The sequence below is a fragment of the Tympanuchus pallidicinctus genome, unplaced genomic scaffold, assembly GCF_026119805.1.
Source record: "Tympanuchus pallidicinctus isolate F22 unplaced genomic scaffold, pur_lepc_1.0 scaffold3, whole genome shotgun sequence".
Lineage (NCBI taxonomy): Eukaryota > Metazoa > Chordata > Aves > Galliformes > Phasianidae > Tympanuchus > Tympanuchus pallidicinctus.
The window spans coordinates 26,929,917-26,955,947 of NW_026294747.1; the positions used below are offsets into that span (position 1 = coordinate 26,929,917).

The 26,031-nt window shown below is 46.3% G+C and overlaps 1 protein-coding gene across 2 annotated transcripts in view; it reads left to right on the top strand.

Annotated features, from left to right (window-relative positions):
* The window catches only part of SLC8A3 (solute carrier family 8 member A3), a 126,303-nt gene that overhangs the window by 83,615 nt on the left and 16,657 nt on the right, over positions 1 to 26,031 (top strand). The gene's annotated exons all lie outside the window — the stretch shown is intronic.

A 26,031-nucleotide genomic window follows, 5' to 3' on the forward strand; every position in this document is an offset into this window, starting at 1 on the left:
CAAGCATTAGTCACGTTGCTTAATGAACAGCTAGAAGGCACTCGGAGACTGCGGACTCGGGGTAGATGAAGGCTGTTCATGTGGATTTTCAGGCCCTGAAGTTAAAGAAACACAGAAGATCTTGTTCTTACAAGATTTCAGGGTAGGTTTTTCTATCAGGGAGTTGCATCTATTCAAGATAACCATGTAAGGGAGATACTCAAAGGAAGCTGAAAATGTAGGGGCTTTGTGAATTCTTCTTTTGCCTTTGAAAATCATCCACCAGGATGGTAACAAGGGATTTCTCCGAGTGAATCCTGTTGACATTTTAACTTGCCCATTGTCTTCCTCTCTTCTTCCAGCCTCAGTTGTTGACCTCATTCCCTCCCTGAGGCAATTACAATACTAGAGCTAATTATTTTTTAAAAATATATACCAAACATCATAGGAAAAGCAGGTGGTAAACATCTTTCCAGTGTGGTGGGCACAGATGTTTGGTTAGACCACCCTGCCCAACATGGTGTTTGTTGCAGCTTACTTATTTTCCTTACAGACCCTTCTGTAGATCAGTTGCAGTGCTCTTTGTGTGGTTTGTGGTGCTCTGCCTGGCATTTTTCATGGCTCCCTTTAAAAAAATCAGTCATCAAAAGGAACTGTGGGAGAGCCCAGTGCCTGGCACAGACAGACAGGCTTAAGTTCTTTGTCAGCCCAGTGGCAAAAATAGTCTCAGGGAACTCTGTGAGGCTTGCACGGGAGAAGAAAGAGCAGGGCAGGTCACTGCTTGAAAAGTGACAGATGCTTTGCTGTTGTGACAGCAGCCCTTCTGCTGACCACACAGGAATACTCTGCAGGCCACTGGTGCCCCACAGACCGTGGTCTAAGAACTGCTGTCTGCCATATGGGTTTTTAATTACTTACCCCTTGTGTTCTTTCAATCACTGAAATATTTAGCATCTTCTTGCCACTCTGTGTTGGCTGTTCTAGTTCAAGATCCCAGGAGTGAATGGTTTGACTTTTCTCTCAGTGATTTTCAGACTTCATAATGAGTAGGTCATATTTTCCTTTCAGAACAAAGGGACAGGAAGTCATTTTCCTTAATCTGGTGGTGAAAGTCCAGCCGGTTGTTTAATCTGTCTCAGAGCAGGGGTCACCAATCCTCTTTCCCCTGTGGACATGTCATTGAATCAGGTGAGTGGGGGGAAGGCTTTCACTGTGTTTATCCAGAGAGGCACAGCAAGAACATTTAAGACAGAAGGAGATATGTACCAATGTGCTGATTAAATGCATGCAGGTCAGTGAAGCGAAGTTCTCAGCCTGAAATATTACTGCTATAATCAGCTTGAACCTTGTAGGCTGTTGCATGAGTCCCCGGCACATCACATCAGCTCATGCACACTGACTGTATCAGTATTCTCACAGTCTTCTCATCACATGCTGCCATCACTATTTTTTGTGCTCTTTAGGGAATGGTTATTCCTTTGTAGAGTAGCACATCATGATGCTCATTTCTAGAGTGTTTGACATCTTAGCATCCAGCTTATTCACGAGTTTCACAGAATCATAGAATTACAGAATAGTCTGAGTTGGAAGGAACCTTAAACATCATCTAGTTCCAACCCCTCTGCCATGGGAAGGAGCACCTGCTAGACGAGGTTGCAGCCCCATCCAAGCAGGTCTTGAGTACCTTAAGTATCCGCAACTTCTCTGGGCAGCTTGTGCCAGTACCTCATCACCCTCTGAGTAAAGAATTTATTCCTAAATTATAATCTAAACCCCTCTTTTAGTTTAAAGCTATAATCCCTTGTCCTGTCATTATACTCTCATAAAGAATCCCTCTCCAGCTTTTTTGCAGGCTTCCTTTTGGTACTGGTAGGAGTGGCTGAGGTTGGCAGTGACCTCTGAAGCCATCTGGTTCAGCCCCTGCTCGAACCAGGCCACTCAGAGTTCTCAGTACTGTGTCCAGGTGGTTTCTGAATACAGACATTGACAAGATCCCCTGAGTCTTCTCCAGGCTGAACTATCTCAGCAGCCTCCTTATACAGCCTGGGACACCACTAGCCATTTGCTAAGATCACATGTTGAGTATGTCTGAGCTCCCTTGCTTTGTTTTTCTCCAAGTCAGCTCAGCCCTTTTCCTAGGAATCCATGAATGTATCCACTCTCCACATAGCCAAGTGCCCCCTGAGCTTTTTCTCTTCCCTTACTTTTTCCTTTTCTCTTTTATTACTGTCCATTAAAAAAGTCAGACCTAGCCTGCAATCATGACACTCTGTATTTGGAAACATGACAGAGCTCCACGAAGGAAGAATTTTATACCCAGCTAGGAAATGAAAATACCAATTTGAAAAACACCCACTGGGAGTTCAAGAACAGCCTGATGTGGAGAGGCTAAAGAACAGCACTTCTACCGCTTTCTTGAAGGCTATTTTTCACCCTATAGCCCAGGGGGAAGTGAATGGGGCTTCCTTAACTAACTGGTGCCAGCTGGGAGGGATAAAGTGCTGTTGGCCCCAGGTGTCTCTTTCACTGATCTCTAGTGAGCAGCCTAGAGGAGCTACAGCCACAGCACTTGCCCAAAGGTAAGAAACCTGTGGTTGTTAAGAGCAAACACGAGCTGTGTCTGCACAGCATCTTTGGGGGGCAGTTAGGGTGTCAAAAAGATAAACCTTCTATTTTACTTTTCTAGTTCTGGATGTCTGTGTTGTGACAATAGCTTGTAAAAGGAGACATGAAATGATTTTGTTGTGGCTTGGAAAGCAATGCAGTCCATGATTTTTTACTCCGATTTGCAGGTAGCTTGTAGCCTGTGAGGGGCTCTGTGCTGCCCTGGCCATATTGGCAGCCACTTCCCATCTAGCTGCTGACAACCAGCAGGGTAGCTCAGCATTACCCATTGTGCTACAGATGCAGCCCCCAGCATGCAAACCTGAGAAAATCCTATCCGTATGTAAATCTCAGTGCATATGTTTATTTGTGTCAAGAGCTAAATTAAATAGAAATGGATGGCTTGCCAGGACTATAAAAATGTCAGGCCTTCAGAAGAGCCACATCTCTGCAAGAGCATTTGAAATACTGCATATATATTGGAGGAGATTAGAGCCAAATGAGAAGATACCAGACAGAGCAATAAACTGAGCTTTGCAGCCTGTTGTTTTCAGGGCTGATGAGAAAAGGGACTGCAGGTTCACCTTGCAACAAGCAAGTTAATTGTGAGGACTGTAGCAGGCTACTCAAGTATGCAGGAACGGGCACAACTTCACTATGCCAATGTGAGATTTGAGCTAAGTGGACGGGGGTGTGTTCTGTGAGTTTGTGGTCAGCTTCTTCAGAAATCAACCTCGAAGTGAGGGGTGGATTTCTGATATGGAGAGAAATAACCATGGCTCACTAGTAGTAAAGTGGGAGACAGAGCAAGCTTTCAAGAACATATTCTTCCAGGCTTCAAGCTAATAATCTTCCCTTTGAAGGTTTACAAGGTGCCCCTTTAACCTGAGCTGTTAAAAAACAAAACCCAAAAGAACAAAAGCAAACTTTCCCCTTGCCTCCTGACCTCAAGGTTTAGCAGGCTGCCATCAGCAAATGTGACAAGAACCAGGTATTTGCCTAGGCTAAATCCTGTTTCCCATGCAGCCTGTAGATTTTCTGCTGTTGCTGTTTTAGTCTTTGTCTGATATTTCTTCCTCTTCCATCACAGAGGAATTTTTCATTTCTTTGCACAAAGCAATACTTAACAGGCATTTTCTGCCTAAGTATGGCATCATTTTGGGTAATAAGGCGAGATTCAGTTTAGACATCTGCTCTTAGCTACCTTATGCAGAATGTAGGATTTTATCCAAGACATGCACTGCAAATCTGTCACCTCTGGTACCTCTGGCAGGCTGCTCTCCAGAGATGATCAAGACTCAGATTAGGGAATCACTTACGCGTGAGATGCAGGCCAGAGGTGCTTGTTAAGCGTTCTTTAACAGAAGCGTTGTCTCTATTTCATTCTCTAAAATCCAGAGTATTAACAAATAAGTAAAAGTGAAGTGTAATGATTTTATTATCCTTCTTTTCTCTCCTGTTGCCTGACCCGAATGTAACAACAGCCTGTTAGGAGGGTGTAATCTACTACAGACTTCTCTTTGCAGCCAGCATGCCAGATTGTGTGTGCCTATTCATAAGATAACAAAACCCCTTCACTCTATTTTTGGGTGTAGTTTTATTTTAAGAGCTCTTCTAAAGCAAGCCAAATACAAGGCAAAGCTTTGACTCTTCCTCTCCCACATGCTGTGGTATTTCTTAAGAGCAGGGAAGTAGTAGAGATGTATCTGTAAGTGGTTCAAAACCATAGCACATTCTCCAGGTTTGTGTGCTGTAGTGTCTTGTTCTTTGTGAGTAGGTTTGAAGATGCTCATGTTATATACTTACAGCTCCATCTTACAGATGGACCTGGCTACACTGGGTTTCTTTACAGCAGACAATGTGTCTCTGCTCAGAGGTTTTTATTCCTTTCTGCTGGAGTGATACAGTCATGGGGAGCTATGAACCTATGTGCTTTGCAGGGTGGGAGTTTGACCAGCTAAATCTCTTGACTCTCCATTTGGAGACATCAGACCTTCGCAGCATTCAGATACAACCTTTTCCATCCCTTAGCTATCATCTACAGGAATCCTTGTGTAGGGGAGGGTCTTCTCCCCACTTGAAAGCTGGTGGCCAGGAGCTGTGCAGTGCCCAAACTGACGGGTGCTGTGGATGGGGACATCAACTGCTGCCTGAACTCCTTCTTGGGCCTTTGTCTCCAATAGCAGATGTGTGAAAGTGTGCAAGGGATTAGGACATGAAGGGGTTCTGTAAGAGACCATATTGCTAGAAATGGCTGTGGCTGTTCTAATCACAGCTTTTATGCTCTGCCAGCAAGACTCATAATTTGTAACAAGCAGAGGTCTCTGGGTCTGTAGCTAGGTTTTCTTGACAGATCTGCTGATTGCTGGTTTGTGAGAGCTGGGGATGCAGTAGGGGTGCTGAAAAGACTCAGGAGCTAAGCCAGCCCCAGCCTTTGCTTGGTTATGTGCCATGTGTCCCTGCTGTGGTGTCACACTGTGGATACCCTCCTGGCAACAGAAAAAGAAGGTCCACGGCAGTTGAGCTTTCCCCTCTTGGCAGTTTTATCACCCTTGCAGCCAACTCCCCATCTGCCTCAGTGCTGTTGGTCCTGCGCTGGTTCTTCTAGGGAGCCAGGGAGCTTGCATAGAAATTGAGGGGAATGAGACTGGTGTTTAGAAGCCTTCCCAGCTGAGAGCATCCCTAAGGAAAAATCCTGGAAAGGGAGAGAACATGAAGTGGGCAGGTTGTCTGAGGCCAGGTGTCTGATCTGCTTGGTGAGGTGGAAACCTGCCAGAATTATGTGCCTCACTGTGAAGCGTGAAAACAACCCACATGCAAAGCCTGTGAGAGTAGCTTTGGGGCTAAAAAAGGCCTTACTGCATTTTTACACATGCATACAGTATATATAGTAAAGCAAGATTTCCAATCTGTCTGGAAATGAGTGCTCAGCAGTGTGGCTGAAGGAGGGCAGGCAGAGGGGTGATGCTTTGGGGTACATGGTGCTGGTCAACCTGTTCTAGGTGTCCCTGCTGGAGCTGGAAACTGGATCAGTTGGCCTCCAGAGTCGCTTCCAAACTCAGCCATTCTGTGACTGAGTGCTCTGTGGCATCTTCCCCATGCTCCAGGATATGGCCTTTGGCTCTGCAGTGGAGCCTGCTCTGACAGCTTACATGCTTTCAGTTCCTAAGTGTAATCTGCAGTTTATAAACTCGCTATGTTATTTTCCTTGGTAGACCTAAATGAGCTATTGCTCTTTCAAAGAGAACTGGGGCACCAGTGTATTTGCTGGAAGGAACTAGTGCCTACCTGGTGGAACTCCAGCTGGTGTTGTTGAGAACTGAACAGGCATTCAAGAGTATTCTTGAGAGTTTGGCCTCTTACTATTATGCTCCATATTTTCTTTCTTTCTAGTTTTTTTTTCTCAATATTTTTTTGTCTTACCATTTCCAGGTTGTATGATACTGTATAGCTATTTGGGTGATTGGAGGTAAACTGTCTCTCTGTATCGGTAACTGGAACGTTACTGCTTTTGGTCTTGTTGCAGCAGATGTTTCAGGCTGCATCTCATCTGAGTTGTCTAAAGTCAGAGTGGTAGAAAGCTGAAGGATTTCTAGAAGCCGATGAGGATGCTGACTTGATTGCTTTCTTACTTTTAAGTAAGAAGTTAATTAGCTATTTATGTTGCTGTAAACTGTGATGGCCTAAGGATATGAGAGTGGCAAAGTCTCTGGGGAGAGAAAATGTGAGCCCAGCTGATTGGTGTGAGTTCCCAGGAAAAGGCAGTTTGAGTAATGCAAATGTTTTTACAGGCTTGAAAAGAAATCCCAGTTTTCAAACTGAGTACATCTTGGGCACAAATCCCTTATGCTCAGAACTCATACAGAAATATTAGTTGAGCTAGTAAAGCCTATTACCTCTCCTTAAAAACCTTGCTTCTGTTTATTTACACATTTCAAGCATTCTCTCTTCCATAATATTGAAGCATCTTGAAACGTTAATGCATTTGTGTCAGATGTACTTCAGGGGTAAAGTAGTGTTTTTTCCCATTTTACAAGTGGGGCAAAGAAGTGGCTTTCTTGGAGCCACTTCTTTGGGAGGATGTCGTTAGAGGCAGAACAAGGAGCACATGGGGGCATCTCCTTAAGCCTTCATCTAAGTGAAGGTGTGCTCACAGACTGACCTGCCCATTTCCCCCATTTAGAGCTGAGGTCCAGCAGCCCAGGTACCTCCTCTGGTCAAGGAGGCTTCCGTAGTGCCTCTCTTGCATCTTCAGCCCCCTTCCCAGAGAAGGGCATACAGAGCATGGCCAGCGTTCTGTGTGGGCAATGGTATTTCATGTCCCTAAAATTCCAGAATGGTTTCAGCATCTTAATTTGCACCACTGGTTTTTGTGCCGCGTGTTGTTTAATATGTACCATGTTTCATCCTAGCATAAGGCACTTTCCATGGGGTGGAGAGATGACTTTCTACTATAGCTTGTGAAATACTTCATGTTGTATTTCAGTAGGTTTGTAACAGGACACAAACTTGTTTTAGCAGGAAAGGTGTCACGGGTGGGAACTAACATACAAAATCAGCTTGTGCAGGAGTAGATGCCTCCAGATGATGGCTTCTCGCATCAGTTGGAGTGCATCTTTATGCTGGGCAAGTTTCTCTGAATTGGAGGGCGTCCGAACTGAATCACAAATAAAAACGGTGTTTTTGTTTTTAACGTTCAGAAATATGGGCTTTCTGCCACGCTAGAGGAGCCTACCTGGGGCGCTTTTTGGGGAGTGCTTGATTTTGGCTGGGATTTTCAATAACAAGCTGCGATTAATTCTGAGAACCTTGTTTTTTGTTTCCAGTGCCAAATACTTAGATCTGGAGGGAGATTGGGTATTCCCTTTTCCCATGCCTCAGTTTCTCATCTAGAAAGTGCAAATGTTAATATTTACCTTTTATTTTCTTTTGATTTGCTGCAGTTTATTTTTTCGTCCTTTGATATGAAGTAGTGTTTGAGTACAAGGTGGTATATCACTCTATAAATGAAATAAGCAGAAAATCTCCAAAGACATCTGTATCATGGAGGAGTGCTGTATGTTTCTAATGGAAGCAGGGGCTTTGATTTGTGACCTGATGATCGTTTTCAAGCAATGAGTAGCAATGAATTGTCTGGGAAGAGGCTAGCTATTTCTGAAGTTCTTTCCATGTTTTGCAGAAATAATCTATGGATCCCTAAACACCCGTCAGGCAAGAGACAGCCCCTGCTGATGTAATGCACAGAGCTGTGCACATCAAAGTGGGATTTTAGCCAGCACGTATCCATACCCTCATACGCAATGTAGGAGGATCAGTATGGAGAACAAGAGGCAATACTCAGTTTTATTCTTATTCGAAAGCCAGGCTTACAACGTTTTTTATCCCAGATTTTCATCAGCTGTGATGGTTGTTTTTGGGGGGTTTTGTTTTTTTGTCATTATTGGTTTTTGCTTTGTGTTCCTTTTCCTCCCCTGCACTGGCACAGAAGACATCATCCATGAAATGCTAACCAATGCCACTTCCCTCGTGACCTTAGTTGTCCTCAGGGCTCTGGCTCGGCCAGTCTCAGTGCTGTGTTTTATGAGCTATGGCAGGAGCCAGACTTTACCGAAAAGGATTTTTGTAGCATTGGTAGGCTGAAATGGGCTCTCTGATTTATCCCTATTTTAATATTTCTGCCTGTGGGTGATTGAGTTTAATTAAGGCCGACTAGTAAATATTTATCCTCATGCCAGAAATAGATGCAGGTTTGTCTGTTAAAAATACTACACAGCCTGCCTCCTTGGCTGCAGCTAACTGAACTGAACACTCAAAAATGTTATTAATAACGGCAAGGAAAAAAACCTGAAGCCTGACTGCCGCAAGCTTTCCCCATGCAGCCGAGGAGCATCGTGTCCCCCCCTCCCTAGCAGCCCCTCCATGAAGCTTGTTGCCATGGAAGCCTCATTAAATTTGCATCTTGCCAGGCCTGGGCTGCAGGGGCTGCAGCTGTATTTTTAGCCAGTGGTGGTTGTGTATAATGGGATGGCTCCTCAGAGCCTGGCCAGCAGGTAGCTGATGTGCCTTCCAGCCTGCCTTGGTGCTCACCTGGTGGGAGCAGCACTCTGCTTGGAGCCACTGCCAGCCAAAAGATGTGTCTCTGCCGAGGGGTTGGGCAGCCTCTGCAGAGCCTTTTGCAGTCTCTGTTGCTGATAGAGCTGAGTGTGGGGCAGATGCAATGCCCAGGGCTGTTTCATGGCCAAGTACGCCTTTTGGGCCATGGCATGGTTCTGCATAGTGCTGGCAGCTTCCAGTGATGGGGTCTGGTTAGATTAGGCTGCACATATCAAATCTCGCTTGACTTGAGCTAAACCTTAGTGCCTTGGGGGGAGCAGGAAGAAACTCATCTGAGCTCAGCTGAAGAACAGTACTACACTTCTAGCTGTGAATATTTTGGGAAGTAGAATGTAGCTAAAAGGAGGAAACAGCTAGGTGGTACCATAGATGCTCAGTGCTAACATAGTCCTGCCCACATCAGTTTCAGAAACTGAATTTGACCCTATATCCCTACTTGCGGAACTGTAGTCTGCACTTACTACACAAAAGAATTCAACAAATTCCCTCTCAGTCATTCCAAATTGGATTTGTTGGCACTGGAAGGAAAAGGAGGGGGGAAAAAAGGGTTTTGGTATCTGTCAGTACTGTGAGGATTTCTTGGCTCGAAACATGGACCCCTTTCTCTCAGCACTGAATCTCAGCAATGCTAAATGCTCCATAAAACAGATTTTATCCTGAATTACACCTGGGCAATCTTTCAGTCTTTGGCGGGATTCACAGATGGCCAGGAGAGCCTTGTTTAGCCTGGAAAGCAGCTCTCATTTGTGCCGAGGCATGAGAAGGGAAGAGTTCTTCACCTCGGTCTTCACTGGTGGCCAGGATTCTAGTCTTTTTCACGTCCCTGAGCCCTGCATCCCCAAACCTCTATGTGGGGACCAAGGAGGTAAATCCCTCCCCACTGTAAGGGCAGAGCAAGTCCGAGAGTGCCTCCTTAGACTGAATGAATACAAGTCTATGGGGCCAGATGGCGTGCATCCCAGGGTCCTGAAGGAGCTGGCTGAGGTGGTTGCTGAGCCGCTCTCCATCATATTTGAGAAGTCGTGGCTGTCAGGTGAGGTCCCGGATGACTGGAGGAAGGGTCACGTCACTCCCATATACAAGAAGGGGAGCAGGGAGGACCCGGGGAACTACAGGCCGGTGAGTCTCACCTCCGTGCCTGGGAAGATCATGGAACAGATCCTCCTAGACAACATGCTTGATCACATAAAGAATGAGCATGTGATCCGAGACAGCCAGCACGGCTTCACCAAAGGAAGGTCATGCCTAACTAATCTTGTGGCCTGCTATGATGGAGTGACGGCATTGGTGGACGAAGGGAAGGCGACCGATGTCATTTACCTGGACCTGAGCAAGGCCTTTGACATGGTCCCCCACCACATCCTCATCTCCAAATTGGAGGGAAGTGGATTTGATGGGTGGACGACCCGATGGATAAGCAATTGGTTGAAAGGCCGCAGACAGAGGGTGGTGGTCAATGGCTCTATGTCCAGGCGGAGGCCGGTAACAAGTGGTGTCCCCCAAGGGTCTGTCTTGAGACTGGTGCTCTTCAACATCTTTATTAATGACATCTATGAGGGAATTGAGTGCACCCTCAGCAAGTTTGCTGACAACACCAAGCTGAGTGGTGCGGTTGATACGGTGGAAGGAAGGGATGCCATTCAGAGGGACCTCGACAGGCTGGAAAGCTGGGCTCGGGTGAACCTAATGAGGTTCAACAGGGCAAAGTGCAAGGTTTTGCATTTGGGCCGGAAGAACCCCAGGCACCCGTACAGGCTGGGAGGAGTGGTCCTTGAGAGCAGCTCGGCAGAGAAGGACCTGGGGGTCCTGATGGATGAGAGACTGAACATGAGCCAGCAGTGCGCTCTGGCAGCTCGAAAGGCAAATGGGATCGTGGGCTCCATCAGGAGAGGGGTGGTCAGCAGGGACAGGGAGATGATTGTCCCTCTCTACTCGGCTCTTGTGAGGCCCCATCTGGAGTACTGCGTCCAGGTGTGGAGCCCTCAGTACAAGAAAGACATAGAGATTTTGGAAAGGGTCCAGAGGAGGGCGACTAAGATGATCAGGGGGCTGGAGCACCTCCCCTATGAGGACAGGCTGAGGGAGTTGGGCTTGTTCAGCCTGAAGAAGAGAAGGCTGTGGGGTGACCTCATTGCAGCCTATCAATACCTGAAGGGAACCTACACCCAGGAGGGGAGTAAACTCTTCAAAAGGGCTGACAACAGCAGGACTAGAGGAAATGGATCCAAGTTGAGGGAGGGAAGATTTAGGTTGGATGTTAGGGGGAAGTTCTTTACAAGGAGAGTGGTTAGGCCCTGGAACGGGCTGCCCAGGGAGATTGTGGATGCCCCGTCCTTGGACGTGTTCAAGGCCAGGTTGGACGGGGTCCTGGGCAACCTGATCTGAATGTGTATGTTTGGTGGCCCTGCTAGGCAGGGGGGTTGGAACTACATGATCCTTGAGGTCCCTTCCAACCCGGGTGATTCTGTGATTGTAAACCAATAACTTGTCTCTAATAAAAGTCATCTCTATGAGAATTTGATCTGGAGCAGTTGGGCTAAAAATTAAAGCAGAGACCAACGCTGCTGTCCTTCACAGTCACCCTCTGTCAGGGCAGAGTTGTGTTTGATGCTCCCAGGGCTGATGGAGGCTGCTACTATCATTGCTTTTTAAAGAGGTGGCAATGCCATTAGGAGTGGAGGCTTTTTTCCTTTTTTCATGCAGATGCAGATTTCCAAACTTCTGCTTCTGTGGGAGGCATCAATTGGCAACTAAACATATTAAAAAAAAAAAAAAAAAAAAAAGGAGATTATTTCTAATTTGCAGAAAATGGGATATGCCCTGGATCTCTCTGAGCCTGACACAGCCAGCTTTTGCAGCTGCAGGCTGATTCTGCTGTAGGCTGTCTCTAAGGCCTCAGTAGGGAGTTATTTTCAAGGCCAGCTCTGCAGACCCTGCTCAACATTAGGGCCATGAAAAAGCCAGAGCCTGTGGCTGGCAGGGCCGAGAGGTTCTGCTCTACCACTGCTGTGCATCCAGGAAGCACAACTCTCCTTCAACCCTATGTCAGATTAGGGCAAGATACATCTTGCCCAGACAGCCTCATTTCTCCTGCTCCTGATCACGACTTCGAGTCTTGCACAACCTGAGTGGAATGGGAGTATGCTGCTCAAGCTGCTTCAGAAAGCCCTCAGTATCCCCTTCCAGCTCTTGCTTTGCTTCCGTTTCTGAATTAAAGCACCTGAGGCAGTGAGTTCCCACCAAGGAAAGGCAAGGACCCAGAGCACCCACAGCACTTCTCCTCCTGTGTGCCAGTGGCACACAGAGGCTGCAGCAAACAGGCCAGAGGATGGATGTAGGCTGCAGGCGCAAGATCCTGCCCTGCTCTGAGGAGGCACGCCCATCACAGGGCTCTCTCCAGTGTGTTATTCTGGCTGTTCCAGCCGACTGTTGTGTATAGAGCCAAGCACTTTTGATACCTTCTCTGCTTCAGTTCTGCTTCTGGAGGGCAGAGATAAATGCAGCTGAACCATGCAAAGCCATGGGAGAACCTCAGCCTAACAGAGCATGTGTTCAGATCTGGTCTATGGCTGATCAGGATCAGCTGCTCGGGGGCCTTGAGCATTTAGAATTGATTTTTCAGCATACATTTTACTATAGCACATCTTGAGTTGACAGAGGAAGCAGAGAGGAAGTGTGATAGCAGAGAGCTGGGAGAGTCAGAAACATAGTGAGCAGCTGATAAACACTAACAGACACCCAGGTTCTCAGACAGACCAAGCAGAAGGCTTCCACTCCTGACAACCTTCCCAACATACAGCAGCATCCTGGTTAGGAGCGCTGGCAGTGCAGGGCATGTGTGAATGAGCTAGAAGAGAGCAGGGGCTGAGGATGGTGCAGGCACCAGCGGCATTGCTGCCTGAATGAGTTCTCTCTGGAAAGGGAGCTGGCTGGTACCTTCTGTCTGATGGAGAAAACATCAAAATCAACTCAGAAAACATCAAATGCACCTTTTTGTTTGTCTTCAGGAGCTCTTTATATTGGGGTTTTAAGTCCTAAAAAGTCTCCTAGGTCCCACAGCGGGAAAGGCACTTCACAGAATGGGTAGTATGGTTAACTTGTGGTTGGACTTGATGGTCTTTAAGGTCTTTTCCAACCTGTGTAATTCTATGATCCTATCAGGGATTTATATTTTTAAGATGAGAGGGCTTGGAAGGCAAATGCTAATTAGGCAACATTGGAGGCACAAGGGATTCCTTGTTAGAGGTCTGTGAGAGGTTTTGTCCTTCAGAGCTCCAGCCAAAGGCAGTTGTGCCACGTCACTAAACCAGTGGGGGTGTGTTTGCTGATGCTGAAGTGAAGGGTGCTGTGCTCATCACTGAGCTGGGTGGAACACCAGAGTTGGGGGAATTGTTATTGTTTCATTATTAGGTTATGATTCTGCTCAGGCTGTGAGAAGTATGGGACATCAGCTTGCAAACCTCAAATTCAGTGGAAGCTTGATGGAATGTACAACAAAGTGGATGAAGAGTGTGGCTGGGGCTGTAGTGTGAACAGGAGGCTCCTGCCTGTCAGCCAGGGACCCCAGGAGGAATTCAAGCTGTCTCTGATGTGGGTTGGTCAGATAGATGAGTTTGAGAAAAGTGCTTCCCATAAAACAAGATCCATATTTGAAGGCTGAGATGAGATGAAGTTTTATGGTGGAAATTACAGCAGTAAAGTGGTTGATGGTTGATTAAATGTGGGCTGTGGTCAGTTAGGTTTGGCGTGAAGTGCTTGTTCCCTTGCACTGCTGAATGGGGCTGTCCTGTGAGTGGACTGGCTGAGGGGAGGCAGGGAGGCTGGCATCCCAACTCTGGGAGTGAAAGCAGAGTCATCTGCAAAATATGGCAAAGCTGGAAGGGTGTCACAGAATCATAGAATGGCTTGAGTTGAAAAGGACCGGAATGATCAGTAGTTTCAACCCCTCTGCTACGTGTCCTTCTGAAACACTCTTGCTCACTGCAGAGACAACTGATGATGTTATTTTTGGATGAGGAATGGTCTTTTTATGGTCTAAAGCTTTGGGTTCTGGAGACACAAGCTTGTGGCTACAAGCCCAACAGAACTGGCCTCCTTCTAGGAACCTGTGTTAGCTCCTGGGAGCTACTAAGTCACCCCATTTTTAGTTTGTTTTTCCAGTGTATTTTTAACTAGGTAAGAAATGAAATGGGAAAACAACCCCAAAGAATGAAATGGTGTAACTGGGTATCCTCTACTCTATATTCATTGCCATAGAAGAGAAAAAAGGAAACAGTGAGCCTGGCCAAATGCACATTGCCTTGGATAAATATACACTATATTGGCTCTGTGTAAATGTTTGGATGTTTAACTGTGATGTTGCTGTGGAAATTCGACGTGATGTCCCTTATCTTGGTCGCAAGAAGCCTGTGACCAGAGCCAAAGCATCCAGGATCCGGCTCCAGTTCCTTTTGTTCATATATAATAATTCTATCTGCAGCATGCAGAGCAGGCTCATTGCAGGCTGGCAGCTGAACAATGTTGTTTGCAGCTCATTAATTTCATACAGATTGCTGCCTTGCTGCTCTGTTGAATGTAGAGCAACTCAAATGTCTGGGCTGAGCGCTGCCCTGCTGGGTTGAAAGCATTGTGTGCGTGGGAAGGGAGGGGAAGGAGGGCCATACAAGGCTCGTGTCCGCAGGTTTCCCTGTAGCAGCAGCAGCAGCTTGTACAGGGATGGAAGGGAGGAGACTTTCTCTTCCCAAGTTCCAGAGCGCAGTCACCTGGTCTCTTCCCAGCTTGGGACTGTGTACCTTCATGATGTTTTCTCCAGTGTCATCTTTGAGGAAGGGCTGTGCTTGCTGACACACAGGTTTTGTCAGCTATACATCACACCTGATATTTATGTGTCTCTATGACCCATAAATCCAGTCAGTTTTTGCTTTGCTCCTCACTGATTTTGATGTGCTTTGAGCACTGAAAGCTGGAGATGCTATTAGGTGCTGAGGATCTAGAAGGTATGAGAGCTGAGATATGCCAGCTCCCATGTGAGGAACTGAGGGTCTATTCTGACCTTTATTGGAAAGCAAAAATTTCGTTGTAAATGCAGTATGTGTAGGTCAGGGAGTCTTGGAAACATTCCTTCCCGTGGAGAGGAGTCCTTGTCCTCTTGTGCTGGGGAGGATCTCCTTACAGCTGCACATTTGGTCTGTGCTGCAACTGTTGCCAGCAAGGGGCATGTGGATGTGTCAAGGTGGGAGACCAAAGGCTGTAATTCCTGTTAGCAGTGGCCACCTTTTCTGCTGCTATAGTTGGCCACCTGTGGTGGTGGGATCAGCAAGCTCAGATCTTCATGGTCACCAGCCTCCCTTGTTCTACTGAGTGGCTTGTCCCTCGTGTTCCCACTCTGCCAGGGAGCTTTGACCAGCTCCGTCCCCAGCTGGGGCTTCCTGTCTGCCTCCTCAGTTGGAGGCAAAGCCATCCCAAGTATGCCAGCAGCTGGCCAAGACCATCAGCAGCTTTTGAGGGGATTACGGTGGCCATCTTCTTTTTCTTCCTTCCTTTTCCTCTTCTCTTCTTTGAAATTTATGCATACATGACAGTTGGAACCCAAGTCCTTGGCATTGTCTCCTTTGAGTCAAGGCATGCTGGGGCTGACCCACTGCTGCCAGCCTAGCCATCAGAAATAGATGCTGCGGCATTTTCACATGGCTCTGCTCTCTGTTCTTCAGTTCCTGAGTAGGATCATGTTACGTGGTGGTGTTCCTTCATCAGAGCTTTATAAATCAGTTTTCCTGCCTCTCATTCCCACCTGAGCCCCTGGTACAGAATCAATATGAGCTTGTACTGCATTATGAGAGTAGTAGGGCTCAAGTGGAGCTTGCAGAGAACTAGCTTTGGCTCTTAGACGGCAGCAGCTAGCGGGTGAGCTGGGATGCCACATGGCATTACAAGCTTGTTTTGGACACCCCATAGCTGAAAGTTTTTGCATATCTGTTGATAGTTCAAAGAATTGAATTCTGAAAGGAGATTAAAGAAGTTCCTCAGAGCTCAGCTGGGCAGCAGCCAGCAGTGGGTGGCATGCAGCCCTCTGAGCTGTGCCCAGATAGGAGGACATGGCTGGTTATCCTAAGGAGGTGCAGAGTAGATTTCCTGGGGATGTGTGTGGCTGTCAGTGCCCAGAGGGTCCCTTCAAACCTGCCACAGCAGCACAGAGCAATGCAGGGCAATGCCAGGAGACTCTTTCAGCTAGCAGGTTTCAGTGACTTTTGCCCTTCAGGGAATTTCAAGCCTCCCCATGCTGGTGGTACGTTTGAACCTGGCACTTCTCATTCCAACTTCCTTTCCCCCTTCATCCCCACCTTCCCATCCTTGCCAGCATCTCCATGGTAACCCTGTTGCTGAAGAATAGAGAAGAAGTCTAAATATAGCTTCCAAATCTCCATGCCTTCAGCTGAAAGACTAAAACCAGGGGGGCTGCTCGAAGCCCTGGACTGCTGATATATCAGACAGTAAAGGGCATTTGCAGGTGGGAAAGCACTTTGGTAGGACAGGGTCCTTCCAGCTGAATTGTTTGTGACAAACTTGAGGTACTTTGAGGTGACCAGCCTGCCTTCTGCTGCCCAATGCACCTCTGCTCCTGCACAACATCAGCTTTTGGAGCTGTTCTAAAGAGCACAGCAGAATCTTGGTACTTCATTTGGCTGTCAGTACCCATGAGGGGTTTGACATCACAGTCTTTTGTTGCAATGTATCAGAAGAGCTGGAAGCAGAGAAATTCAAAATAATCTGATAAGGAGTGAATTTTCTCCTTCTTTCTCCACCATCTAATTTTTTCTAAAATCCTCCCAGAGTTGTGTCTGAGGCTTTGTTCTTCATAAAGAACAAAATCGTAAAGAATTTCTTTCTAAGAGAAAAAGGGCACAGCATCATCATAGAAAAGCTGCTCAAGCAGCCCAAGTTAATGGGGGAAGAAACATTTATGCCCAGGGTCCTGGCACTGCTCTGCAGCCACAGCGGGATGATGCCCACCAGAACAGTCTGGTTCTATGGACTGCCGAGCTGCATTACTGCTTGTGCAAGACAAGTGCTTATTGTACAGACCTCAGCACATAGCTCCATAGGCTGCTGAGGCTGTCTGCTCTCTGCTGCCCTGAAGCACCAAGTCTCAGGGTCAGCAGGAAGAAGCTGTCCTGCAGCTGGCCAGGTGAGGCCTGTGTGTGTGCACAGCACTTCAGTAGGCAGTGCTAGCAGTCTGGAAGGGGATGCACAAAGCAGCCAAGAGTGTGTTTGGTTTTGTGTGTGTGCTTTGTTGGGTGGGATTTTTATTTATTTATTTATTTATTTTTTTAAGAGAATTTAAAAACTATATAGCTGAGCCTTCAAAATGCTAAATGTAAAAATAGCTTTATTAAACCAAATAAAGAGAAAATATCCGTGGAGTTGGGCTGTTATGTTTGCGTAACCAAATTTAACTCAGCTGATCAGCAGTGTGTAGGGGAGTTTAACAAACCATGCTACCATGTTCTTCTCATTTTTGCAGTAATTCTTAAAAACAAATTGTGGCATTTCCTTGAGGAACTCCTCTGTACTGGAGAATTTTATCATGCTTGTACAAAGTGAAATGTAGAACACTTTGGAAATCTGCTTATCTGGCAGAGCTGGCTGCGCTAAGAAGGCTCCCAGGGTGTTTTGCTGTGCCTGCCCAGCGTGCCTTCTGCTCTTCCAAGGCTTCAGAGCTGAGCTTGAAATGTCTGCCATTTAATTGCTCCAGCACTGATCCCTGTGCTGACATGAGTAGATGTGCTGTAGCTCTTGAGTTGTCCTGAATACCATACCAGGTACTTAAGGATTTGTTTGCAAGGAATGACTGTGTTTAATGGGCTCACCTGCCTGTGACTTAGCAGTTCTGATTTCTTATTGCTTGCATAGTTGTTTGCACCCATGTAAAGTAGCTGTGAAACAGTTATGTGGATTTGGCTGCACTTTCTATCTCTTTGCATGGAGCAGGTCCATAGGAGGGCCATGAAGATGATCTTAGGGCTGGATCACCTCTCCTATGAAGAAAGGATGAGGGACTTGGCTTGTTTAGGTTGAAGAAGAGAAGGATCTGATGAGGTATCATCATGGCCTTCCAGTACTTGAAGGGAGCTTACAAGCAGTCAGGAAGCTGGCTTTATGCAGTCTGATAGTGATAGGACAAGGGGGAATGACTTTAAACTGAGAGAGTGGTGAGTTAGGTTAGATGTTAGGAAAAAAATCTTTACTCAGAGTGTGGTATGGTACTGGCATAGCTGCTCAGAGATGCTGTGGATGCCCCCTTCCTGGAGACATTCAAGGGCAGGTTGGATGGAACCTTGGGCAGCCTGAGTTGGTGGGTAGCAGCCTTGCTCATGACAGGGAGTTGGAACTGGATGATCTTTATGGTTCTCTCCAATGTAAGCCATTCTGTGATTGCATGGCAGTGGAAAGTGAGGGCTATGCTGCTGTGGCGGGAAATGAATGCAGGCTGAGAGGTGAAGCTGACCACAAAGTGCCCACCAGCTTTTCCATTCAGGATGCAGGAAAGATAACAGATATCTTGTACTTATCTTTGACTTTATTTTACCAGGTATTGCTATACATCTTTCACTGGTAGCACTTTGGACTTTTCTAGTGCAAGTAAAGATTTTAAAAAAGAGGCTTTAGTCTTGGCTATGTCCCTTTAATTATCATGTGTCAGCTACTAAGGCATTTCCAATAGTCCTAATTGAAACATGAGCCAATTTACTAATGAGCCAAGACTACAGGAGGAATACACAAAGGGAAATCACCTTTCTGTGTCAATATTTCCTCTTTTATCCTTCAGAGACATGGTGCAATGTGAGCGAACTTTACACCACATCAGCCAGATGGATGGGGCTCCTGGACAGTCCCCAGTACAGTGCCAGTAGGACAGACAAGGGAAGGCACACAGAGTTTGGTCTGAGCAGCCTGATCTCCATTTCAGGCTATGGCCACTTCTTGCATAACATTTTCTTCACTGGAAGTTTCCTCCTCCCTGCGATCTGCCTTGGTGTAAGATGGTGTTCCTGGCCTTGGTCCTTGCAACAGTGGCCATGTGCTGCTCGTGTCAGGGAGGCCTTGTCTAGGGCAGGGGAGCAGCAAGCTATAGGTTGCCTGCACAGGTCCCAGCTCTAAGCTGTGGGAAGCTTCTCAGCAGCTTCTGTGCTGGCTTCTTTCTCTATCCTTGTGAAAGGAAGGACAGCAAAGACATTGGTGCTGTATAAGGAGCAATCCCTGAAGTCTCTCCCTCTGCCTTCCTCTGTCAAGGAGGTTTGCACCTTGTGAGTCAGGGTAGACATTAGGAGGAAGGCTACAGGGATGAAATATGATGGAAGAATGTACAGAATATTGCCTGTATTGTGAAGTTTTCAGAAACCAGCTGGACAACCACTGACCTGTCAGGAATGGCTTGGTGGGCCTGGCGCTGCCTGAAGGCAGTGATGATTGCAGTTGCTTCCAGTTCTGTTTTCTGGGACACTTTTGTCTAATGGCACAGAGGGACTCATGTGAGGGAGTGCCCTAGAGAAAGGCACAGCTCCGCTCAAATGAGAACCAAGGCAGAATATGTTCATACTGATACATACCACTTCTACCACTGCTCAAAGCTCTCTTGCTTCCTTCCTTCACCCTCCCTTAGCTTGCATCGCTGTAACATCTTCCAAGTGAAGAACTCAAATGTTCTGCAAATTGCAACTGTCCACTATCAAATCTCTGTGAGAAATAAGAATCACAGCCATCGCATGGATATGGAAACTGAAGCACAGACATATCAAGTGATTTGGATAGCCTCAGGATTGCCTGGAGAAATAACAGGTCATATAATGATTAGCACTGCAGATAACCCTGTTGTAACGATAACTAGTTATCATTGGTTATCCCACAGGCTAACTTGAAGACAAAAGAAAAAAAAAAGCCATTTTAGAGGACTTCTGTCTATGATGCTTTACAGCAGACTGGTCTGGTTGTGAAACAGTCCGAGCTGTTCCCTGTGTGCTTGTCCCACATGGTGGGACGACTCCTGTACAGCTGCTTTTCCAAGGTCTTCATGAATGACACAGCCAGTTCCTGGAAATTGGCCCACAGTGGCTCATCTCCAGTTTCTGCACTAGCACCGATTCTTCTGTAACTCTTACATCAGCAACTTATACATCAACGATCTGCCTGAAACTCTATCCTGGCAGTTCATCTATCCTGTGGACATCTGCTTAGATAATTGGTACCAAGGTCAACTCTGACCTTAGAGGCAACTTCATTTCTGACCTGGCTGCTAGAGGAAACTGAGGCCACCCCTAGTGGATGCAGCTGTGTGCTTCTAAACCTGCTCCCCCCTCCATAATTATTCTGGGAGCCAAAACATCTCCTTTCATGGGCATAGGCTGAAGACCAAAGTGCATCCTGTCTGTCTTGGTCTTAACACTGGATAGTTGCCTAAATTACTATGATTTCCAATTGACAGTAAGATCACTTGTTTCCTTTGTGACCTTGAATTGAACCTGCTTTGGGATTGAACACTATTCCCTCTCAAAAACCTCCTGTCTTATGTAAGTGACAGCGTAATTCTTTGCTTCAAAATGGTTCAGCTTGTCCCAGCTGGATTACTCAGTGTGCAGCTCTGTGACCATGTGCATCATATCAGGGTTTCTCTTGCTGTCTTTTTCACCTTCCCTGCCAGCACCGTGTCACATTGCTCTGTTAAATATGTGCCTCCCAATGAGCTGGGCAAAGACAGCTCCCCACTATACCTAGCCTTATTTAATCCTCTCTTGTTTGCCTCACATTCTGACATCTTACTTAGTCAGCATTTCTGCCACAGAACTTCTCAATGAGATCTTCTGGCAGAGAGAATAGGTCCTACCCGTAGTTCTGGGTTGAAAAGCCATCCTGGGGCCAGCAGGTGCTGAGATCTGGGCAAGTCAGACAGTAGTGCTAAAACTTTGAAACTCATGCTCCTACCTGCGCCCACAGCAAATCAGGTGAGAGTCTGGGTGTATCATGGTGCATTCAGGATGTCATGGCTTGATCCAAAATGTGTGCTCCAATGATTCCCATTAATGAGTTACTAAAGATTTCCTGGTTCTTCTCACTGTCCTAGGGACGTTTACCTTGCTGTCCTGGCTGCGTTCCATCCTGGCTAACAGCATCCCACCGGGGACTGTAAATTCTGCCCTTGCACAACCCTGCCTGTTTCAATGGTATACTGTATGTGACATTTCCTGACTTACGCTGTTTTTCGAGCTGAGCCTTATTTCACATTCCAAAGTCATGCAGACACATCCTCTTAACCTCCTCTGCAATAATTCCTGCAAATGAGAGTCTCCACACAGAGAGATACTCAATATTTTCTAGCACATTAATCAAATAACCATCCAGTTGTTGCCTTATGTGTTAGAAGTGGACGTGTTGTCAAATAAAATGATTTTATAGATTATCCTCTGTACTTCCCAGACGGGGAATTTAGCAACATCATGCGCTCAAAGTCCTTTAGGAGAAGATCGATGTCTATTCATTTCATCTTCTGTTGCTTACTCAGGGAAATCTTGTTCTTAATGTTGCTCCCCAGGAGGGGAGCTTTCCCATCTCCAACTTTTGAAAACGATGATTGTTTTTAAATGCATGTTTAAAGGAGAGCCCGGACTGGCACCATGAGGGCTCTTGGTGGCCGGAGAGCATGGTTCAGTGCTCTTGGAGATGGTACCTGCCAGGCCCTGTCTGACCTATAGGCAGACATGCAGGAGGATGCTACCTGTGCTTGTCCAAACTAAAAGAATTGCTCAGTCCTCTGAAAGCATCACAGAGGACTGAGTGAGAGTGCTTTCACATATTTAGCCATCTAGGGGCTGGGATTGAGCTGTGCTGTAGCTTGGTGCTGGTACTGGAGCTTTAGGCTTTGCAGAATGATTTCTTGCTGCTAGTTCCTGGAGGCATTTAATGAAGGTGGTTGACTGCTAGGACAGGCTTTTGGATGTTGTTCTGTTGTTATCTGCTTTAGAGCTGTTTGAGGTGTGCCTTGGCCATGATGCAGCTGTCAGAAAGGGGAAAGATAGCAAATATCCTCCTTTCCCATTGCAGAGCCATCAGAGTGAGGTGCAAAAGTTGCAAAGCTGAGTGAAATATGGTGCAGATCTCATCAGGGAGAGGAATTGGAATACTCTCAGTAGCCAGAGTTGTCACAGAGCTTGGGAATCCTTAACTGCCCTCCATCAGTGGTGACGTTTCTGCAGTGAGAGTCACTGGCCCAGTGATCTGCTGAGAAAAGAGCACTTCTCCACAAGGAAGCAAGCGTGGCCCGGCACCTTGCAGGCTGCACAGGAAACAACCTGGCTCAGGAGCAGGCAGTGTCTGTACCATCCACCCACATGTGGTATCAGGGTTCCAAGCCACAGAAGTGTCCCTAGCACGCACCCACACCCCTGGGCTCCTGTGCTGGGTCCTGGAGTTTTCAGTGCCATAGTCTTGCTGTGCAGATCAGGTGTACTGCTACCCTGGGACACCTTCTCCTGTGGGCCTCAGGTTGGCTGGGGGCTGCAGTGTTTTCCCTGTGCTCGTGTTTGGCTCCTTCACCTTCATTTTAGAGAAATGAATGAGATGAAGCTGATGGAGGTAACCGTGGCCAGATGGAGCTTGTGGACAGGGAGCATACAAGTGTTCCACCACCAAGCTAGAACACATGGTATGTCCCCAGCTCTCAGACAGCCCTTGAATTGGTTGCCAAATCAACACCATTTTTTGGAAAACCATGAGTGCAGAGATGATCCAGTTTGCCTCTGAGCTGATATAGGAGTTCAGATGATTAGTGCTTATATAGAGGTCTTGCTAGATATTGAGGAGTTTCTGCCTTTGAGTTGGACAGGACAAAGCTTGAGCATCTGTTTCTCTTCACACAGAAGAGAAAATCTGAATGTTTTTCTTGTTTCCTTTGGCCTTCCCTAGTACAGCTAAGGTGTTCTAGCAAAGGTATAGGTTGTTTGGGTTTTTTTTTCTAATTTCTTTTCCTTCCTGAACTTTCCCTTGTGACAAGCTCATTTTCAACCAAGCCTGAGCGATGCTATCATTGCTCAAACCTCAGTAATTTCCATGAGAACCAACCATCATCAGGTAATTTCCATGAGAACCAACCATCATCAGGCAGGAGATGCTGTCACAAATGAGATTTTTTTCTTGTACAGATTTTCTCCTCTGAACAGCCCTTACTTTGGATCATGGTTGTACTTCACTGCCTTGCAGGTGGAAAAGGGACTGGGAGAGGACTGGACTTTGAAAAATACAGTACTTATGTCCTGAGTTAATTATGCCTGTGGCATGCAAGGGAGGTAAAGCTGTTTGTGCAGTCAGACTGAACATGAGTTGGTGTTCTTTTGCTCCTGCGGGATGGAGAGCTAGGGCAAGGCAGGCTGGAAAGAGGGCAGCAGGTACTGACTGGAAATTGGTAGCAAGCAGGCATCAGTATGTATGAACCCAGAGGAAGGAGGGGAAAAAAAAAGAAGAGGGTGAGTTATAGGTAGTGGCCCTCTACTTGATTTTATTTTTGAGTAATTATGTGTGGTCCTAGCTTTCTGTGTCTCTGCAAAGCAAGGAAGCTCAAGGAGACAGCCATATGACAAGTGGAATTCTTGTAGGGAGACGTTGCATGGCTGACAGAGGAAAGCATGCGATGTCTCAACCCCAGGAGACTTCTTTTTGCAGAGTCAGCACTTTACCATGCATCCTTTCTATGGTCCTCACTGTGTTTTATTTCTCATTCTTGGATTTTAATAAAAAACAAATAAACAAAAAACATTTTAAAAGATCGCTATAAGGAATTCTCTTCACTTAAGGAATTCGCATCACGTAAGTGATGTGATAAGGACTTCTTAGCATACCATATAGAGCTCTGGTTAACAAAATGGGCACACAATGAGTCATTATTCCTTAAGTCCACAGCTTTGTGTGTGCATTGTGCAGGCAGGTAGATTGTGGGAAGTCAGGATTTCCACACACAGCACAACCGTAGAGATATCTGCCATGCACACTTTCTCATTAAATAAGCATTTCTCCTCTGCTCTGCTATGTGCATGTACTACTGATGAAACGGGACAGTCACCTCATTTTAAAAAAAAAAAAAAAAAAAGGTAAAAGAAAGTTACTGTGTGAAACTCAAATTATGTATACGCTTAATAAGCATAATTACATAAAGCTTTAGAATGACTTTAATTCTGGAGATAAGTTTTGTTGCAGTTACTAGGTAATATGGGGCTCTTGGAGTGGAAAGCAGTAAGCAATAATAATTATGAATGGGATTTTAAGAAGCAACCCTTATTCAGGAAGTGCTGGCTGCTTTTGAAAATCCCACCTTCTGTTTTGTAGCATGAGAGCAAGAAAGAGATCAGAGCTATGAATCAGATGTGTATTTAATTCAGCAAATTGAAAAAGCTTTGCAAAGTACCAGGGGCCCAGACAACATCTGGTTCAAAGGCAATATTCCATCAACCTCTCCAAAGAAAACACAATGAAATCATTGTGATGAAGTCTTAGCAAAGCACCGATATTAACAACAGACCTCTCATTTAAAATCCTACATACTTGGGACTGGATTAGAGGAGTTTGAAGGGGTCTAGAGAAGAGAAAATAGGCTTGCTGGCATTAGTGCAGCATATTGGTAGAGCAAGCACTAGCAAAAATAAAGCTGACTTAGCTTAGAAGAATTAGAGGTGAAAGTTTTTTGTTGGTTTTTTTTTTGCATATTCATACACTGATGGATATAGCAGGGGTTGTTCGAACTCTTCCCTCTATCTAATATGCCATCATCTGAAAGACATCTCAAAGCAAGAGCCAAGCACAAGGATTGAAAGCTCTCATCAGAGCACAGAAGCTGTTGCGATGTAGATGAGTCAAACTGGAGAGAGACTGGATAGCTTTGTGGTTGTTAGTGTTAGCAGTAGGAATGCAAGCTGCAGCAATGGAAGGCAATCAACCTGCCCATTTTCCACTGTGAAATGGTGATTTTCAGGGGGATGCTGGCAGAAGTGTGGGTTGCAGCATCCCCAGGATTCAGGAGTGGATTGCTTAGTCTCTGAAGCACTATGGGACCAAAGACGCCACTTGTGTTTAATATCTCTGCTTAAGGGAGCAAGGCTGTAGGGCCGTGGTCCTTTTCGTAATCAGGCACAGAGAATGGTACTTTCTGTCTTATCTGTGAGCACGTGAGCAGAAGCAGCAGCTCAGCTTGGGGGAACTGAGGCATGCTGTCATTTGAAGCCTGGGGCTATTTCTCCAGGTTCTTCAGTTGCCAGTACTGCTGTTCTTATCCTTGCCATCCACAGCCAAGACCAGTTATGCATGAAAGGCAGCAAGAGCCAAGCTAGTGGTGTGCGTGTGCTTTGGTGTGTGTGTGTGCAGCAGCAGTGGTGTGGGTGAAGTGTGCTCCTCTCCTGCATGGTGCAGCCCAGCCCTGGCTCCTGAGTCAGAGCTGTTTGGGTCTCTCTTCATTCTGCACAGCATGCCCTGCCCTTGGGCCTGCTTGTTAAACGGAAATTGGTCAGTGTTGCTGGCAGCAGTGGGCTTTAGCCCCCTCCAGAGCCACATTGAACTCATTCTAGTGGGTGAGAAAACTTTGACTCTCTAATGTTTCTGTTCAGCTCCCAGCCTTACTTCACTTTGCTCCTCTGTTCCCTTCTTCCCTTTATGATGCTTACTATTATTTTTCCATCCACAGCAAAACAATTCACATCAAAGTAATTGATGATGAGGAGTATGAAAAAAACAAGAGTTTCTTCATTGAGCTGATGAGCCCCCGCATGGTGGATATGAGTTTACAGAAAGGTGTAGTACTGGCCCTCCAGACTAACGTTAACGTTCTTCTTTCTTCTTCTCTCTTCTCCTTCCTCCACTTTTCCTCCTCTTCCTCTGACTTCTCTTTGTTTCCAACTGCTCTGTCCTAAACACTGCTGTGCACGCACTGTGTCACATGGTATCCATGGATTGGGGGAAACGGGGGCGGTAGGGGAGCCTGGGGCAGACATCGTAGGAGAGAAAGAAAGAAGAATGGTCCTCAGTGGGTATATTTTTCAGTGAATGTTTCCATTGATGAGAAGGGTCAAGGCAAATTCTGTAGTGCTAGGGGAAGATGCTCACTAGAAACATGGAGCATATCTGGAGCTCATCACCCAGCTGTGCTCCAAGAGCTGTGTCCCTTAGTCACAGAAAAAGCTGGGGGAGGAGGAAGGCAGCATTAGGGAGGAGAAGCAATGAGATGTGCTGCTTTGAAACTGTGGATTAGGAACGCTAGCCTGCTGCAGCTAGCAGTGCTGTAACCCCACAGAGGAACATGGCTGT